A 20,245-nucleotide genomic window follows, 5' to 3' on the forward strand; every position below is an offset into this window, starting at 1 on the left:
CTAGAAGAACGTATATTATTCTTTATTAGTCTTTCCCCTACTTTCAAGATTTTATTCCTGATCTGTTAAATCTGTCACCTACACTTTATGATACTGAATCACTGGATGGTAAAATGGTATATGATATCCATTATCAGTAAACACAGCATGAAATGTTCTGTATTGGTGACGATTCCCAGCTTATTTAGTCTGCTTTATGACAGAAACTATTTCCCACCTTTGGCAATCTTATACACCACCTTCTAGATTCCTTTTCAGTTTAGGACAGTATGACTGCTATGTGGTATTTAAGACACAGGTGTACACAAGACACATGGTAGTAAGAACTATAACATAACAGAAAGCTAAACAGGTACTTTGCTATGCTTAGTAAATTCCAATTAGATTATCAGTGCTGCAGCTGGTCTCAGGAGTTTTCCTATCAGTTAAGGACCTGACACATTCAATCAGCTGAAGGAAAGACTACATGCCTGACAGGTGATCTGCTCCTATCCAACTCACAAAAAAGTGAGTCCTGTGGGTTGCATGTTTCCACGTATTTTTGGCTACATCATCTTTCAGATCCTGCTCCCTAGTCTCATTTACTCAAACCAGAGTCTCATATTCAACTGTACAATAGCCTTGCCTATTATCTACCACCTCAGACCCTACCCCATTCTACAAACTTCCTGATACTTCAGCCCAGCTCCCAGCCATGCTGTTTTCCCAACACTTCCACTGATTCTTCTGACTTGAGGCACTTGGCTTCTGCCACTAACTTCTGACCGTAGCCACTCTCCACGCTGCTACTTGCCTTAATGTGCACAGACACGGTGATGTCTTCTGTTCAGTCCTAAGTTCTTTTCCTTTCTATACCCAACCTGCTCCTGTGTTTTGTACTCCCTTTGATTAGCAATTTCAGAAACCTAACCACAATGATTCCAAGTTCTTGCCTGTGTGAAAACGCCAAATGCGAAGCTCATTCACGTGTACGTGCATAGAGTGATTCCCTCCACCAAACGTTTTCATTACTTTTTCAATTACCAGAATGTTTTGATGAACAAAAACCATGATTTTGTTTGAAAAAGTCAGATGTGGTACAGGCTAGATAATTTTCAGCAATGCATTAAGTACAACTATATCACCCTTTCAAGCATTCCATTTAGCAAGTCCACACATAGAGCCTGAATGCTAGACATAGATTATCATTTTTTAATCGAAGAATGTGGATTTTAAAGACCGCAAGTCACTGTGCTGACTTGTATTACAGATTTCGATCAGTGATGCATGACTTGCTCAATTGTTAGAGAAAAATATTCTTCTTAGGAAGTTGCTACTCCACTTCAAGCAATTGCTATTGCAAATAGAAGATGTGGCTCTGCACGCCCTTCTATGTTTAAGGATCATCAGCCACCAGCGCAATTAAATGTTATCTGGTGGGAGGGCTAAAATGCATGCACGTGCTCATGAATAGACTTATTTAGTGTGTCATTCGATAAGTCTATAGTTCTTTGGTCATTTATTTATTAAGTTCTGTATCACCACTGAGCAGTCTTATCCAGTTTGATTGTCTTTTTCTCCTAGCTTGCTATATTTTGGTCATCACTCTGTTTTTGATCTAGAGATTTGAGTCCTGAAGTTGCTCCTCCCAGAACTAGAGTAGCTAAAGCCTACCATTTTATCAACCCCATTCATCCATTTGGAAACCCCGTCAGGCATGTAAGGCATATGCTGAAAGGCAATCTACATTTTAGCTCACATGGTTTAAAAACAAGTGAATGCCTAATAAAGTTATCATCTATGATTTAATATGACGATGAAATTATACTTCTCACACACTTGAGGTATGACTAGTTATTTTAATGCCATCTGGATGCTAACACCAACTGTCTGAGAGAAAACATGAGAAAGGAGTGGACATATAGGTGCAATAAGCATACTACCTACATAAGACCTCAAGAGTCATTCTCCAAAAATGAGTTTCTGGGCAAAAGTCCAGCACCACAGTAAGTAACTTTGCACATGCCTTGGTATAAATGTATGAATCAAGAACAAGATAGATACTTGATAACTTTCTAAGCTACTTCAAGTGTATCTCAGTAATTCACATGAGATTCCCCAAACGCTATCAAGATATTGTCCAAGGGACTCAGGGCCTCCAGGTGTGCCTTTCAGTATGTAATTCTGATTATAAGCTGACAATAAAAATTAAAATCCTACTATGCATGTGATCAGCATGTGCCAGGACCAGTTCACTGAATATCACTGATATTCAGGGATCAAGTTTCAAACATCTACAAGTGTTATTTCAAAACCAAACATTTTGACAAGATAAACCTTTGATCAGCAGACTGCCACCCATAAGGCTTAATATAGCTGTGTGAAAACTATTTTTCACCTTACTTTCTAAGTAGTAAGTATCATTCTTAAGTGAGGTATATTTTACCTTACTTTCTTAAGTAAGTTGACCACATAGTTTGAAGTGCGTTCCCTTTTAAGAAGAAAAATCATCTCACCAACCCCTGAAAAGTGGGAGGTGAGAAATACATGCAAAGGTTCTTTACAATTTATACTCACAATGCTATTTGATAGACTGCTATAACAAAGGAGTCAAATGGCTTTATCTTCTCAGAATCTTCCATATAAAACAGTGCAATGAAGCATGTGTTTGATTTGGAATGAGCTGTTCCCACTTCACACTCTGATGAACCACTTGCCAATTGAGTTCAGTCTCCTGCCTCCCACTTGCAAAAGGAATTTAATTGGCTGTGTACTCTGATAAGGTTCCTGAAAGTGGGGGCTGGGGGAAAACACCAAGCTGTCTCATCTGAAACCTCATATAGTGTTTTTCTTCCACAGCCCTCAATTCGTGCTGGTCCACCATCTCACTGTGCAGCTACCCTTCAAACACTCTTTTGTCTAGATTTAAAATTTCTACCTATGGTCATCCAGAAGTTCAGAGTTCTTCTTCTTTACTTCTCCAACTACCTTTCAAGACTCCAGTATATAGTCAAGCTTTTTGCATATGCTTTCATCTAAGGCTGCTTCCCCGCCTTGAATTCAAAGTTTTATTCTGCCTGAGACAGGGGTGGCCTGCAATAAAGACCTTGCTTCCACTTCACAAGCCACCTGTTATCTTCTTCACCAACCTGCCAACTCCTCTATTGCTTCCCAGTCCTGCTGCTCCCCAGCCCACTGTGCCATCTGCACAGCAGGAATTCAGAGATAAACTTACAAAGTGTTAGAAATCTCAGCTTTGTCTCAGAGCCAATGCTGCTTTGTGAGCAGAATAATTATTCTGGAATAAAAGTAACTTATTTAAGAATAATGTCTGCATGGAAAGCTACTCCAGAATCAGGGGTAGCAAACTAATTTTTTCCATTCTAGCTCTGCTAGTCTGCTTCCTCTTTTGTACAGGGCCCAAGACCTATTTGTGAATACCTTAAATTTTCTTACTAGCACAGGATATAATAATTAGATTAATCTACAAAAGGAATGTAAAACTATTCAAAATATCATTTAAAAATCTGTAACATTTCCAGCATTTCTGAAACTGGGGAGAAGCTGGAATGCAGGTCTGGGATGACTCAAGAGACTGTTAGGATTTCTGTCCCAAAGTTTCAAAAAACAAACAAACAAAAAAGCCCCAAACAAACACACACAAATAAACACCAAAACAGATCACTGGGGCCCAGAAGAAATTGGACTAAGAGTGGAAGAGGTGATTAGGTTGCAACCAAAGAAAAAATTCAGCCAGCTATTATAGTTAGTGCTATCACTTCACAGAAACTCAAGACCTCAGTCTTGGTCCCGTTGCCCCGTGATGCTGGACACTGCTTAAATACAATAAGTACAGAACAATTAGTATCTCAGATAATTCACAATTGCAGTAAAAATCAAGAAACAACAAAGGAATACAGAGAAATAATGAAGAGATTTTGATTGGCATGATACAGAGTTGTCACAGTACATCAGAAACTTAATGGCTGTTACTTTAGACCAGGCAGTGTGGTAACGCTTAATCTTAAGAATGAACATAAAGTGGATTAAAGATGTTGTTTTGGACCATCTATGAAGTTTCTGCCAAGCCCACAAGGTAGCACAGGAAAAACACCTACAGTTGCATGCTGGAACATTGAAACAGACATCATTCATCAATGGGAAGAATAGAATCTGATCATCCTATTGTGAATCAGAAATGATAGAGTGGAAAAGGATGTTTCGTATTTTGTTCAATTCAGATTATTATGGCATTCTGTCTAAACTGGTGAATTTGAACCATGGAACCACTTTGCATGATAAGCAGTGGAACTCTTTATCTGCTTTGAATCATAATGCAGAAATGAGTAATTCACAGCTAGCTTTGAAAGAGTTTTCAATTTAAATAACTATCTCCTATTTTAGGTCAAGTGCAAAACCCTAGTAAAGTGCAAATTGTGAGCAAAGCAAGCTATCTCACAGCTCTTAAAACACCACAGCTATATTCTATCTCCTCTCAAAGAAAATAAATCAATAATTCAAAATAATGGCATTCTGGTAATATAACACCTTGTCTGTAATCCATTCTTCCTCATGTGTCTTTTGAGGAAAGATTTTATTAAGGATAGTTTAAAGTTTAATGAACCACTCTCACTTTTTTGTTTCTGTTAATTTTTCAGAGAATACATGAAAGCCATTCTGAAACAACGCTACAGGCACTTTGTGAGCACACTCACTATTTTATCCAGATTTGTAAACTACAGTCATCCCTGTTGCCTTCTCTCACTAAAGACAGTGGAATCAGACATGGAAATATTCTGCAAGGTGATTTTCTTTCACATGAAACATTCAGTAACAAAGAAAGATCTCTTTGTGCATGACATGCTTTCTACTTCTTCTTTCCCACTTCTTCTCTGCATTTTAATCCAGGTTAGCTTTCCTTCTTGGTAGATTAGACATTGTAGCTGGCTTTAATCGTATAAAAATGCCATGAAGAAAGCACATAAGTTTACACGATAACTTACCTATCAGGAACATGGGTATTGCAAAGAGAAAGCTGAATTGATGTTGAAAATAATTGAAAGGATGCTCCCCAGATTCAGTTGTGAAAATACGTAACTGCCTTGGCAATACAGGTCTATTATCAAAGCCACTTTTGAAAATGGAGTTTATCTATACAAATAAAAAATACTGCCCTGTCTTTGGATAATGTGTATATTACAGGCTAACTAATAACTTCACATGACATTGCAGGATTCTGAAGTTCAGTTTTATTTTGTTGCAGAATAAAATCAAGAGATTCTACATAGTGGCTAAGGTATTCACTTGTGATGCTGGAAACTCCTATTGCATAAAATGCCCTGAATGAATGAAAAAAGTTATTTCAATTTCAGTTTTTCCACAGCCCACAGCAAGTCAAAAATCTATTTTTTTTAAAAAAGTTACAAATAAACAAATTAATATCTTTTATACCTTGCCAAGTGCTCTGACACTTACTTAACTTTACCAGGTCCCAAATTAACTTCTTTTCTGAATTCCTGTTGTGCTCCATTTTGATGTCAGGCATTTTTATCCATTTTTTTTCCCATAAAGAACATTTCTGTAAGGTCAGCCAGGAGTGCTTCTAAGCTTGATGGATCCTTTTTAAACTCTGGTTGTTGAAGGAATCCTGGGAAAGATATATTTACATGATCCAATAAATAGGTGAGAAAAGTCAGAGTTCAAACCAAGCTTCTCACAAAAGCACTCTTTTTCTCAGTTACCATTTCATTCCAAAAATGAGTGTGTGCAGGGAAGAGAAGGAAGTTAATGAGAACTCACAGTTAGCTAATGCCTTTTTATATAGGACACCCATTTTTAGCCTATAGTACTTACAAGCAATTATCAGCTAGAATATATAATTAGCAGTTCATAGTTTATACATATAATTTAAATGGGGGGCTAGTTTAGTAACTTCATTTTAGAGAATTAAGTCAAAGCATTTCAATTTATCTATAAATACAGCTGATGAGAGCTTTAGATCAGTGAACATGAAAAATAGTGGCCAAGATACGAAAATATAAATCAGTCATAGAACGCACGAGGTTGAAGTTTGTATCCACTTTGATGTCTTTTACACTGCCAGGATAGCATAAATAAGATTGTGGCTCATCAGGACCAAAATAGGAAATTGCACTCTCTGTCTGCATTGCAACTTCCATTACATTTATTTTAAATACAGTCTTATAACAAGAAATAAGTATTTTCTGTATGTCTCCAGTGGCTGAGGTGGTAATAGATATTTTAGGATATTTTAATGCAACTTTATATACATTTTTGTGTATATTTATGTGTATGTATAAGTAAATGATTATATACACATATAGGAATTAAAAGAACAACTTCAGTGCAGCAAGAAATTATTTAAATATTCCATAATGAACATAATGTTATGATGCCTTTGAAATTCTCAGGTAATACAAGGGCATTCAAGAACTCATTAGAAACTCGTAACATATAAAGATACAATATGCTAATAAATTTCTTTGTAGCAAACTATTTTTGTTTTCAAAACTTCTTCTGAAAATGTTTGCTGATTAACTTTTTTCCTTGACGTGTGATTTGTTTGGGGCAAACTTTAAAAGTATACAAAAACTTAGCTATCTGTCTAACAGAATTTGGAGCCGTTTAAGACCTTAACTCCCACATAGTTCAATAGAACAAATAAAACTTGATGGGTTTTCCTAAAATGTCCACTGCTCAGACTGCATTTTGACATACCAAAACATTACTGAAGTCTGACTTTTTAACCTGTTTCGGTCCATTTTGTGAATGCATGAATTTCACTTGCCTTTTTGATATGCAGAATGCAAAATTTCCAGAACAGCTACCAATGCAAGAATTACTGTTTCTAATCCCAAGCTCTTTCACCTCCCAGCTTCAACCTTTGTCTCTTCTACTCTTGACTTTCACCTTAAGCTAGATCCTTTGGAGCGGTGCTATTTTACTGTATTATTACCAATATAAACTAGATTTAACTAACACACCATGATAGTTCCCATCTTCATTTTCCCCTGCAGATATATACTTAGGCTACTTCAGAACTTCAAAAGCAGAATTATGTTTTTGTAGTCTAGATATTATAGACATTCTCAGTCCATTTCTTTTATTTCTACTGATTCACAACTTCCATTTCATTTTTACTGATTTACATGTAATTGTAGACAAAACACTTGTAACACTGAAATTTCTTTTCTTTCTACTAACCTTTTTGTCTCAACAAAAAGGTCTGTTACTTTTCCTAATATTACAGTTACTGCTGGTAGGACACTTCCAGTGCCAAGTGGCCAATATGGGATGCAATGATTCATGGTATAGAAATAGCTACTGAATTGGCACTAATTGTACATTTGGTGTCAGGACCAGCAACACGAATAAAACCAGTCACCACTACCCCACAGAAATGGAGTTGGTCCCTGCCAGACATGGGATATTTGCTAGAATTAATTTGTCATGTATGACAGCCACATTTTTAAAACCTACTTATTTAAAATAAAAATAGATTCTGCATTATGTTTCATCAAAGTATTATGAAACATCCTTCTATATTCTAAGCAAAGATATATATTTAGCAAACAGTTTAGTATCTTCAGAAAAACATAAATTTGTTTACTAGAAATGTACCAGGCAGACTGCAAATAGAGAAGAATAAGACTTCTGAAAGTGCATCCACAAAGGTTTGCTTTTCAGGGTTGATATTACAAGTAATTAGCTTGACATTTAATAAAAGACATTTCTAAGAACTGCTAAAGCTGACTTAACAAGCAAACAGAACCACCTTGTTTTGTTTAGAAAAGGTAGTTGCATTTTTGCACATTTTATGTTTTTGCCAGCTTATGTTGAAAACATCTACATGCATGAAATACTTAAATAAACATGTTTTCTGTAAACTGAACTTTCTATTATGGTGCTCTCTACTTAGCACAAACTCTAGTAAAAGGTTCTGTGCTAGAGTTGGTATATCCTTCCACTGAGTAGGCTCACACTAGAGTTATAATTAATTTACTGTCAATTAAAGACTTACGTTTTTTCTAAGCATGGTTCAAATCATAAACAATTTAGACTTCATTTTATATTGTGTTCAAAAAAGAGTAGAAGATATGTTGAAACTATATGCCTTTAAATATTTCCTAGGCTTTGGAAATGAATTTGATACTGGGAAGTAACAACAATCACTTTGAAGAATCAAGAATGCCTGTTTTAGTCGAGTTATCCAACCAAGAATATAGGTTTGTTTACATGCAACACACTACTAGAACACTTTGAAAACCACAGGAATTCAAGAAATACATTGGAAATTTGATCTCATTTCCTGTTTGTGTTAAGAAGAATATTAAGTGTTTATGTCATGACCATCTCATCAGCTTTATTTTTGTGCACTGGCAATGTTGAATTTTTTTCTAAGTGCCTGTAATATCAGAGTATCACTCAGCTGCTTGCTCAGCGCACTCACCAGGGAAGACAATGGAGACTTCAACCTGAATGGCAGAAATCTAGTTATAAAAAAGGTTCCCATATAGCATTTGCGGAGAATAGTTTTGACAAGCCTGAGGGTTTTTTGGATAGTGGGTGTTTGGTTTTGTGTTGATGCATTTTACTTCACTGGTTAAATGTTGGGTGAGGCAGATCTACAAAGCTATCCTGTTTAAATGGAAATGTGAGCAAAGGCACTGACCTGGTTTTTTTTCCTAATGCCAGAGTTCAATGATGACATGGGTCTACTGAACGAAGCAGTGGACCTGTCTCAAAACACCTGTGAATGTAAATGAAAGTTTGAGATGTGGAGTACATAATGTATGAAATCAAGACAAAACTTGAAGTGCTGGAATGAGTGAAAACAATGTCAAATGTCTCATCTTGATTCTGGAGATTTTGGGTCAAAAGAAAACATATGCCTTTTTGTCTTTTCTTCCTTCCTTCACTAATTCCTTTTACAGGCAGGAAGAAAAAGATTGTGAGCTCCATAAACATAGAAAAAACTTGAGGGGATAAGAAAAACAAATTTTTTGGCAAAAACAAAATAAATCATTAAAACAGTGATACTTTTTCAAGAAAACTTTCATTTCTAAAAAGGGGAAGAGCTTAGTAAAATCAACAGTTCTTAGTTTGCAGCAGTCTTAAAGGATCAGAAACATAACCTGAAAATATAACTGAATGTAGAGTTTTCCATTGCAGTGTACGACAAGTGTTTGCAAATAATGAAAATATTATGCCACCACAACAGTTCACCTTCACCAAAGCAATATTGGATTTACAGTTTTGCAGAAAACAAAAGAATTAAACTAGCAAACACCTGGATACCTTGGGTGTCCCTCCCTGGCATTGCATTGGCACAGGGATGTTGACGGAAGATGGCCCTGAAATTTCCAGTTCAGAAAAGATTCTATGTCTTCATTAACACTCCTTGACATCTCTCCTGCCACACCTTGCAGGTCTTTTGTTGCCCTTGCTACTATCTTTTAATCTTCTCCCTTCAACCCCTTGTAGAACTGATCCCCTACTAGCCGACCCAGCTCATTTCCAGTCTCCCACTAATACCCTATTTTCACAGCCTTTCTTTACTTCAGTCGTATAAACCTTTCCATTACAGAACTCACTTTCTGCCCACAAGGCACAACCATGGGCCTATTTTATTGTAGTGTAAATGCAAACAACAGGGAAAAGAATCTTGTATACACATGAATGAATTATGCTCCCTCAGAAAAAGCCCTTTGAACTACAGTTTCTTTCCCGTCTTTCCCATCTCTTGTCACCATGGGTTATTTTTCAAATGTGCTTTCACAGCAGCTCTTCATTGAAGTGAATGGTACTACTTTGGGACCTTGGTATTTGTGCAGTAATGACTATTGTTCAGCCCTGTATTTAATAAGCAAGTGAGAGAACTACTAAAAATATAGCAGCACTCAAAGATTGCCTACAAATCCCTTTAGAAATACAGACAAAGCTCTAGTTCCAAACAAACTGTATTCCATTCAGGGAAGCTTTTCTGTTAGGCTGTAATGCAAAAATACAAGATGAAGAAGAAATAATAATGGGTCAGAGGAAATGGAGAAAAGAATCAAGATTGTAGTTCAAACAACTATGGCCTTGGTTGGAAAAGCAAAAGTCTGCTTTATCACTGCTGCAAACTGTTCTTGGTTTTTTTCAATTGCTTCAAAATCAAGCTAACTCTAGTTTGCTCTAAACAGCTTTTGATTTTATCAATAAAGCATGAAAGGGCCTGAGCAATACACAGTGTGAATGTCTTTCATAAAGGTCAAACTGTTTTCCTGTCTTAGAAAGTGAAATCTTCTCACCTCTTTTATTTTATGATTCAAGCTGTATTTGACAATGCACTGTTTATTTGCAGTGCTACAGCTTTCTTCTCCTTCCTTCTTGCAAACCTTATTTCCAGCTAACACTGTCCTTTATGAAATAAAATATTTTACATGCTTTCCCATGAAAAATGCCCATCAGTTGTGTACCTTCGTGTTATTAAACAAGTATGGGTTTTTTTCTGATAGATATATGGCCATGGAATAGTGATTAATCAAGAAAGAAAAATAATCTGTTCCAGAGTTTCCTATTCTAATATGCAAGTGAGCAACCATAAAGCGTAACACCCACAAATTGCACTAGATGGTTTGAAAATACACTTATAATACTGTTAATTACCAACAGCCCCACCATTTTAGAAGCACATAACTGGATAACAGTTATGCTGGAATCGAAAAAGGATAACATATCTCCATCCGACAACATTTTTAAATTTTTGACAGAAAAATTTGCCATTTTTCTTACACCATAAGAAAAAATGAATTAAATGTGCCTTAAGCAGACAGGAATAAGCTGATTGTTTCTTAAAAGCCCATTTAATTGAGGATTCAAACAGAATCCCAGCCTTCATTTTTTCCATTCTATGCAGGCATGACTGACTATAGATCACCTAAAATGGTGACACAAAAGAGAATTAAAGCTTGACTTATGCTTCTGCTGAAGCTCAGCAAATAGTATCCCTTCAAAGAGGAAAAAGAGGGTGCAGATGTTTTCACACTGAATGAACTCAGAAGACATCACTATTCTGCAACCCCTATTTAGCAGTTAGCCTGAGCCACCTACGAAGGCCTCCAACTTTTGGCAGTCCTTCAGCTCTGAAGATCAGATTTTCAAAACTGTTCAGCTGTCATAGACAAAGCAGAATCATTCAACACTCGGCCTTACAGTTTCTGGCCTTTACTGCACCAAGTCATTCATTCAGAAAACAGATTTCTTACTAACATCATCTGTTAAGTCAGAGAAGGAAAACTGACTTTTACTGTAAAAGTTAATTTTCACCAGGGTAATCAGACATGCTAATATTAATATATTTTTTTCACATATGACCTATCTGTAAAAAACATAGGTTTGGCAAATATTAATAGATATATGGCTTCTGGGATTCCATTTTCTTTCCAGTACCAGATCTGTCGTAGCCTAACATGAAGATATATGTACTAACAGTGAGTTGGAATAACCACACTATTTCAACTCAATAAATGAAAGGTGAAGAATTTTAATCAGACTTTGTTGGCCAGGATGAGCCATTCTGGAGATGGCAGTATTACCTTATTGCGTAAGTCCAACCATAAAAGATGAGAGGTCTTGCAAGTGTTTCAGTCGTAGCATTATTTTTTCAGAGTATAAATCAGATGGCTTATTTGAAGCACCTCACTCAACTTTAAGAGTGCTGCTAATGTGCTAAATGAGTCTTTCTTCAACCATGCTTTTGCATGAGTGGGCAGCATGAGCATTGTTACCAGCCCCTCCCATCAAAATTTGTCAATGTTTTTCCTTTACAATGCTCTGTGCTCTGTTTTCAGCTACTTAGAGAAGCTTCGACCATTGAAGCTGCAGTTTTCTTTGCTGAAGAAAAAAAAAAAAAAAACAAACAAAAACCACAAACTGCAAAAACAACACCACACACACAACAAAAACATCCTACTACACAAAAACTGAATTCCAACTTGCCTTCTTGTATTCTGCTAGAAAATTATTATTCCATATGACAGAAATAGAGGTGGGCAACAGAATGAAAAAGCTGAACTAAGTTCAAGCCAGTGCCTGATTGTGACTCATCTCTGTTCATGAATAAGGATGAACCAAGTCAATGCAAGGTTTCTGGCATTAATTCCTTATCATGAAATATGTCTGATTTCTCACATATTTGTCATCAGCTCCTTTGGCTTGGATTGGTTTTGGCTGATAGAAATAAGCTAGACCCTTGATTTAACTCACATCTTTAGCTATCTAGCTCATTGAAAGAGAAATATTCTGCATTCAGTCACCTTTATATGAGGAGTAACTTGTAGCAGAAAATAACAAGAAAAAAAAAAGCCAGCAGAGTTCTGTTCAAAACATTTCACACTTTTGCTGAGAGAAGGTATGAAAAACAGGCTCCAGGCCAACCGGCAAGCCCCTTAGGTTCTTGCAGGCCACAGTGGATTACTGGAAGAAAAGAGTCAGAGCTACTCCACAGTTTGCACTGCCTGAAACCCATCTAGTTCCTCTATCTTATTACTCATATGAACTTTATTCAACAAAGACAGGTAGAGGACAGCACAAAAAGCATTTCTATTCCTCTTCCCTCGGTCTCTCCTCACTTGCACACTTCTACTCATGTGAATTGTCTCTCCAGGGTCCTTGGAAGAAGACTGCTAGCAAGAAACGCTGACAAAAACATGTGTTGCCTCTCCATCCTACAAGAAGGTAGTATGAACCTTAAGAGGGTCATGGGAATACTGTAAGGAGCTATGATAATAAGCTCACAGAACATTAGTGCCTGTTATTCTTCTTGTTATTAATATTTGAAAAAAGGCAGGTGGCTAATTATTTGGCATTAACAAATGAACGGATCGTATCCATTCTGTACTATCAACAAAGTATCTGTATCCACTTTGCTGTATCGGTAGGATCTCAGGAGTTCATATGTATTTTTACGTATGTCTAGTGATATACACAGAAACACTGTTGTTTACATACAGGAACTGATATTTGCCTGCAGGCTTAAATCTCTTGCCTCATATTTTTAATCCACTGAATTATTTAGCTTTTTTTAACAGTGTATTAAGCTTCTCCTACAAGAGGAATGACTACACTCATAATTTCATATACAGTTTAGACTCAAAAGAATACAAGCAAATCTGCATAAACATTTACAGAATTAGTCAGATTTTGTTCCCAGAAGATATGGAAAAAGCTCTGGTCCTCTTACTTTATAAGACAGATGGACTAATGCCATTTGCTAAAAACATTTTAGAATTAATCCTGACATTTTTAATCAAGTAATTTACTGGTTTTTACTGAAGACTTAGGTATTCAGCTAATTTGACTGTTGCTTGAGTACAGTTTGAGTAATATTGGCATTAATCATTAAATAAATGACTAGAAAACATTTTTCTTGCACATTCCTAGCATTTTCACCACTATTTATCAGTTCCTAGCTCTTAGTGATAAAATCCAGGAAGCCAAAGGAAACAATCAGTTTTAGCTCAAAGAGGGATAACCTGCAGTTTTTGGCTGTTAGCATATATATTACAAAAGAAAAAAACCCAACAACTACAGAAACCCCCATATTTTTACGAATACATGTATGTAAAAGCCTTGAAAGTATTAAATAGCAGAGTTTTAAAAACTTTTTCTTTGAAATCAACATTTTTGCAGATACTGCAAGCATGTAATTATGAGGCTTTCTTATAAAGATATGTAAAAAACATCATCACATCACTGAAGCCCAGCTTCACCTTTCTCTACCCACAGTACAAATGTACAGGTAGTAACCATAAAATAATCAGTTATTTTGTCTTAAAATATGCTGTCAAATTAAATTCCTCTCTCTTCTCATTCATGACCCCAGCACTGCAATCTAATCTGCCAGCGTTCACAAAGGGAAATTTGCACACATATAGGGCTTGCTCACATTTATGAGCTCAAAGAACCACAGTATATGTTTCTGACTAACAGACCAAAATGAGAGACTATTGCAAAGTAAAAACAACTATGTCCTTTAAAAGAACAGTTACAATCTTTTGCAAGATTGTCTCACATTCCTCTTTTCCACTGAACAGCATCACAGCTTTCTCAGTGACTCCACAGAGGTTTCTACTCTTCATTGCACACAGTGACGTGCACAGCAGGAGAGGTGGGAGCGGGATACCCAGCCTCATTGGCCCGCAGACCTGGAGCAGCTAGGAGGGAGAAGTAATCCTGTGCTGAACAGACTGTAACAGATTGCTTCCTCCTCATCATGAATGGAGGACGAAAGCACAAGCTGTGATTGAGAGATCGCTCCCTGCCTGATCTGGGGGTGGACGACTATAGGCTGCCGCTGAACGAGTTTAAGGCAAATTGTCATGCTGCAATTTAATCCTAAAGAACAATCAAATAAAGGTTTTCAGATCCTTTCTTTGCCTTTTTTAAGCAATATTTGAAAAACCACATTGTGGATATAGTCGAAACATTCCCATTCATTGAGACAGCAGTATCCTATTGATAGTAGCTTAAGTCAGTTCTTTTTTGTCTGCTTGCATGAAAATTTAGATTTCTGAAATGTGTAAAAGCCCTAAACAGAAGGCACTGGAAGACAGAATGCATGTTAAGTCATTCTCAATACCTGATTGTTTCAGAATCCGTTGGCTTTTCATAGTCTTACATTTCCTTATACCAAGACTATAGAATGCAGAGAAAAAGGGAAGATCAGAGCAGACAAATCATTTTGCTGCTAGAAACAGCCTGCCTGGGGACATTTAAGTGCAGTAGATTAAGAAAATGTTTAGCGAGTGTCATTATTCATAACCCAGTTAAGTCTGTGAAAGCCCAGAGAAGTATTTATGGCAAACACATTTTTATTATTGTTTATCAAGGAAAACACTGGGTCAGGTGTCTTATTTTCACAATATTCAGAACTTTTTATCTATTCCTCAGCACCCTTTAACTGAAAGTGACGGAGCTGAGTAAGCTCTTTAGGTCTCAAAAGCATTATGTCTCCAATTTTGCATCAGGAGCTTTTACTACAGATCTCTTTTCAGTCACATTATTTTGAATGACTTTCCACAGAGGAACAGGACCTCAGGCTGTTCACTGGCCCATCTACTACAGCAGCTTAGACCAGTGAGAAGCTAACACAAGCTAAAATGAGGATTCAAATCAGTCAATGGTGCCAAAGGCAAGACTCAGCTGAGGGTTAAGAGATCCATCCTGCAAGATTAGGGTGTCAAACAAAGAAGGCTGGAGCAGAATTAGGCTGGCAGTTTGGCAGCAGGAACAAGCTGGGACAGAAGGCAGGTCAGGGGGATACACATCCAAGAGTCAGGACCAAGAACTAAGGGGCTGGAGCAGATAGAAACAGGTGTCAGGTCTCAGAATCACAGCACAGAGCTACACCCAAACACCTGATGGTGAAATCTTACTGATGGGAAAAACACCATCCAAGCTTTCAAGCCAGTATCTAAATCGCTGGGGGACAGACTGGCCAGGCCATTTGACTGTTGTTTGGATTAGATGTCTGAGTATCCATGTAAGGTTTGGAAGGGGTTTGATGCATGCTAGGATTGCTCGAGACAAGAGGGGACACAATGGGACTTGACAATAGTAGTGTCAATCAGCCAAGTTCTTGGTATGTGCTCATGTGTACAAAGAAATATTAGGAGTGTTGTCCCTGAAATACATGGATTTACAAAAAATGTCTGAAATTTTAAAAAAACCAAAACCAAAACCAACCAACCAACCAACAAGCCCTAAATTTGTCTAGCATTAATGTTGTAAAACTTTTGAAGTTTTGCAGAACATTACAAAGAATATACTCAACATGAGGAATCTTTAAAAAAATACCTCTCCTTCCAAAAACTCAAGATAACTTTTGTTTTCTAATACTCAAGATAGGTTAATCAGGTTATATCTATTCTCTGTACCAGAGCAGGGTTTACTCCTCTTTACCTTTACATATAATCTGAAACCCAGGAATACCACACAGTCTAGGAGAAGGCAGAGGGTAAATCCAAGGATCTGTTTAAAAAAATAAAAACAAATCAAAATTTTATCTTTTCTCTATCTCTACAACCTTTCAGTGTAAGCTTAAATCTCATACTGAGTAAATATAACTTAAAAATATGTTTTTAAACACTTAGAAGTAAAAATTAACCACTTGAATAAATACCAGCTTTTGGATTGGGGACTTCTTAATGCTAGAGTCTTTAATTTCTGAATTAGTTGTTCGTATTAGATGTCCTTAAAGTCATTACAATCACTTCTTTGTGATAATAGGAAATAAATTGATGGCTTTGTTGTAGTCCACAGACTAACTTCTGTCATTTTGACTGAGCACAGCTCAGTTTCAGTTCTGACTCGGAAAAAAGGCTATCAAAAATTGCCACATTAAACAGCAAAGTGCTTTTAAATCTTGAACACTTTTTTTTGCACCTGCTGTGCAACCATGGTCACAAAGATCCAGATATTAGCAAAAGATCAACAGGAAATTCATGGAAAGGAAATCACTATCACAACTCATGTATGTAACTGAGTTTGGTATTTAAGCATGCCATCTTTTAAATATTTTTTCTATTTTATTTAATAGTTAAATCCATATTAATTAAGATCTAGGATACAATTATGTATAGAAAGTTACTTCTAGAGGTTTATCAGATTTCAGTGTTAAAGGTATTTAACCTTTTGCTTACTCCAATAACTTGTGACACCCACTAAGAAGAGTGAACATCCAGAAGCATAGTGCTTTATTCTGCTTTATTACTGAGATATGTTACACCTTGTAAAAATAAAATCCAGATTATATGTCTTAGTTTGAAATCTCTCATGTTCTTTTATAATGGACTCTAGGAGTGATCAGGAGGTTTATCTTGTTTGCGAATTCCAAGTGTGAAGGAAAGGTTACATGAGATACTCAGACTGAAAACAGGTTACACTGAAAGCAACACAAGATGAAATCACAAGTACAGCTATATTCTATTTTTCTTTGGGAGTGTCACCACTGGAACCCTGCATAAATTCACAAGGATTTGGGGAGACTAAATGAGCTTTCCCAGAATTCTTGAAGAATCGTAAAAGCCTGATGTAAAAAAAAAAAAAAAAAGCAAAAGGGAAATTCTGAATAGGCTTTTCCATTGATTTTGAGTTCAGTGTTCATTTACTACTGATGGTGGTACACTGGTACAAGTTTTATTTTCAGCCACATTTCTACACTACAATATATATATAAAATTTCAGTGGATGTGTGTGTGCCCTTAAAGTAGCTATGTGTTCATGTTACTATCTTCACTTAGAAAACACATTAGAAGATGCAAATGCAACCACAGGTGTGGGAGGCTGGAACAGGCACACACATGGATTTCCAGTAAACAGGGTTGTGTCTGCAAAATGCTGTCACAAAGATGCAGGTAAATTCAAAGTAATCAATAAAGCACTCCAAAATGTCAGGATTATAGATCGCAATGCAAAATCCATTTGCTCATAGCCATCCTTCTCCCCTGCTTTTTCTGTTTTTATAGTGGTCTTTTCTGCTTGTTGCTTCCTACTTTCTTCCCCCATTATTATTCCAATTCTCTTTTCTATCTAGGTACACAAAAGAAGTGGGGGATGTGGAGGGGATACTAAACAGTGGCAATCCTACAAAATCATCAAATCATCAATTTTCAATAGAAACAGAAGCAAATGGAAGGTCTTTCATGAGATGCAATTTTGTCTTCCTTTGAGGATATGTGGAAATAAGCAGCCAAAGCTCACCGATACAGCTAAAACCTTTTCTTTGAGGAGCCATTTCATTGTGCTCATGGAAGGCAAATATAATTACCCTGCTAAAGAGACAAAATGATAAGTCTCTAAAACTACGCACTTATATCCCTATATTCTACCACCAATATTTTAATCACAAATTGTAATTGAAAATGCTCCACTGAGAACATTCCTTAAAGTGCTAGATTTCAGATGATAAAAGGAAGTTATTGTCAACAGTTTTGAGGCATTATGAGAAAAGTGTTTGAAATGGTAATAAGGATGTTTGAGAAATGTTTAAAATTATCAAAAGCGCAAAGGAACTTTTGAGAAGATCCAACTTGCAAAGTATCAGTGAAGACTGCAAATAAATATCCATAATGGGTTAGAGTGTGCTCCATTACTCATGGTGGTGGGTGAGCATGTGGTTCATATACAGTCTTATCAGAGCACATGGGTTGCAGCCTTGAGAAAATCCTTCCCAAAAGAGTTACAAGCTGCACAGCCCAGGTGTGTGCAGGTTCACAAGAGATGGTGCTACCACAAGGGAGAAATGTGCCACAGTATGATTATGCCATGCTGATCGGAAGAGAACAAAGGAAAAAGCTGATTCTGGGGAGCAGAACTCGGTCAGATCTTCAGCTGCTGTAAATGATCACCAGTTTTTTTAGGTCAAAGCAGCCAAAGATCTTGTTCTTTTTGCAGATATGGTAGGTTATTGCATAACCAATGTTTTTAAAAGGCTAAGTAGGTACTCTAAAAATAGTAAGTGAATCTTAACATTTCAGTACTGGTTTACTGCATTTCAGGTTTAGTTTAGGTATAGGGTCTGATCAAGATTACAGGATGTAAATACGAGTTTGACCACTAAAATCCATAAGAAAAAGAACCAGGAGTTTAAACTCTAAGTTTATACATACAAAAAGGAAGGTTCAATCCTTCTTAATATAAGAGCTGAAGTCTTTAAGTTATATCATTGGAAAGACAGCTCAATCCTGCATTTTTCAGTGAGATCTTATATTGAAGAGGCAATGATGAACTCCGTAAAAACAAACGTAAACAAGCAAGCATACAGAATTTTTCCTAGATTTTGTAGAACTTTATAATTTCTCAAAGAAGTTGGAGTAAAAAATTTACAGTAGGTATAATATATAGCCTGTTAAAAGGCACAGTCAACTTCTTATTTGGCTTTGAGAGGAAAACCAATTAATAATTCAGTCAGCTATCCCAGGTCTTACCTGAGAGATGAAAAGCTCTCCTTTTTCTCGTTCTCCACAGCTCTGTTCACAGAGTCAATCCCAGACAACAACTCAGTTATACTTATTCTCTCCATGAAAAAGACAAGGGATATAACAAAGATTTAAAATATATTTATTTGTATATGTATAAGCACAGACAGCTCAAGAGGGACACTAAGTCATCATGATTTTCTACAAGAAAGAATATAAGAAACTTCTCAGGGAAACTGCAAACATATGCACATAATGCAAACAGACATCTTCTCCAATGTCACTCTGGATTTAATTTTGGACTCCAAACCATTGTGCAAGTGGACCACACACTCCACACAGCTATGTTCTATATTCATAAGCACATAGAAAACTAAACCACTTTTAAGCATAAAAAATGCTTTAGAAAAGATCTTATTAGGAATGTACACATGTAGCAATTGTTTTAGAAGAACCAAAGATAGCAAAAACATTTAATGGCTTTCAAAAATGTACGCTATAAGTACCATTTCTTTTCCCTCACTCCTTTTAGAAGCTTTCCTTAATAAAAATATTCCCTCTGTATTTACTTCCTATTTACCTCCCCAAATTAACATATTCTAATTTTTTTTAAATGTTTTACATTTTATACTGCATTCACAAACAGATTAATTTGGAAGCTTTGTTTCTTTTAGTACCCACATAATCATACCTCAGTGCACTATGGGCAAGGTGGAACCGAAGATGCTCGTTCCTCCAAGCCCCACCACATCAGCTCAGCACACCGGCAAACAGATCATTATTTGAGTCTCTCTGCTGCAAACACACATTTCAGAGAGAAACTAAACACTTGGAAAAAAGCAAATTAAGTCTCTTAATTTCAGTAAAACAACATGGAATACAAGTGTGAGCTGTAATTTGAAAGTAAAGAATATAGGGCGATTCAGAAATTTTGTTTTGTTTCAGTGTCTTAAGTAAATTCACATATCCCATAGGGGTAGTTAAGCAGGCTGAACATTTTTGGTCCTCTCTTTATTTTGGTTATTTCCTCAGTTTTGTGTTCAATACATTTACACATTTTTGCAAACTCTGTTTTAAACAGAATGACCCTAAAGCCTTTTCCTCTGCGTTGTACAACTTGTAGTCTCTTTGTTCTTGTGATTATTAATGTGTCGTGTAGCTCCTCAAACAACAGAGAATTATCATTGGAAAATTTGGATTTCAGATACAGAAACCAAGCAGAAAAGCTGTCTTTGGCATAAACCTTTTAATATTTCTTTATGTATCATCAAGCACATGGAAAG

At 36.4% G+C, this 20,245-nt stretch overlaps 1 pseudogene; it reads right to left on the reverse strand.

Moving 5' to 3' along the window:
• The window catches only part of LOC135988187 (uncharacterized), a 31,296-nt pseudogene extending 12,230 nt beyond the window's left edge, over window positions 1-19,066 (reverse strand).
• Window positions 19,067-20,245: the final 1,179 nt, after the last annotated feature.

Source organism: Caloenas nicobarica, chromosome 4 (genome assembly GCF_036013445.1).
Source record: "Caloenas nicobarica isolate bCalNic1 chromosome 4, bCalNic1.hap1, whole genome shotgun sequence".
NCBI lineage: Eukaryota > Metazoa > Chordata > Aves > Columbiformes > Columbidae > Caloenas > Caloenas nicobarica.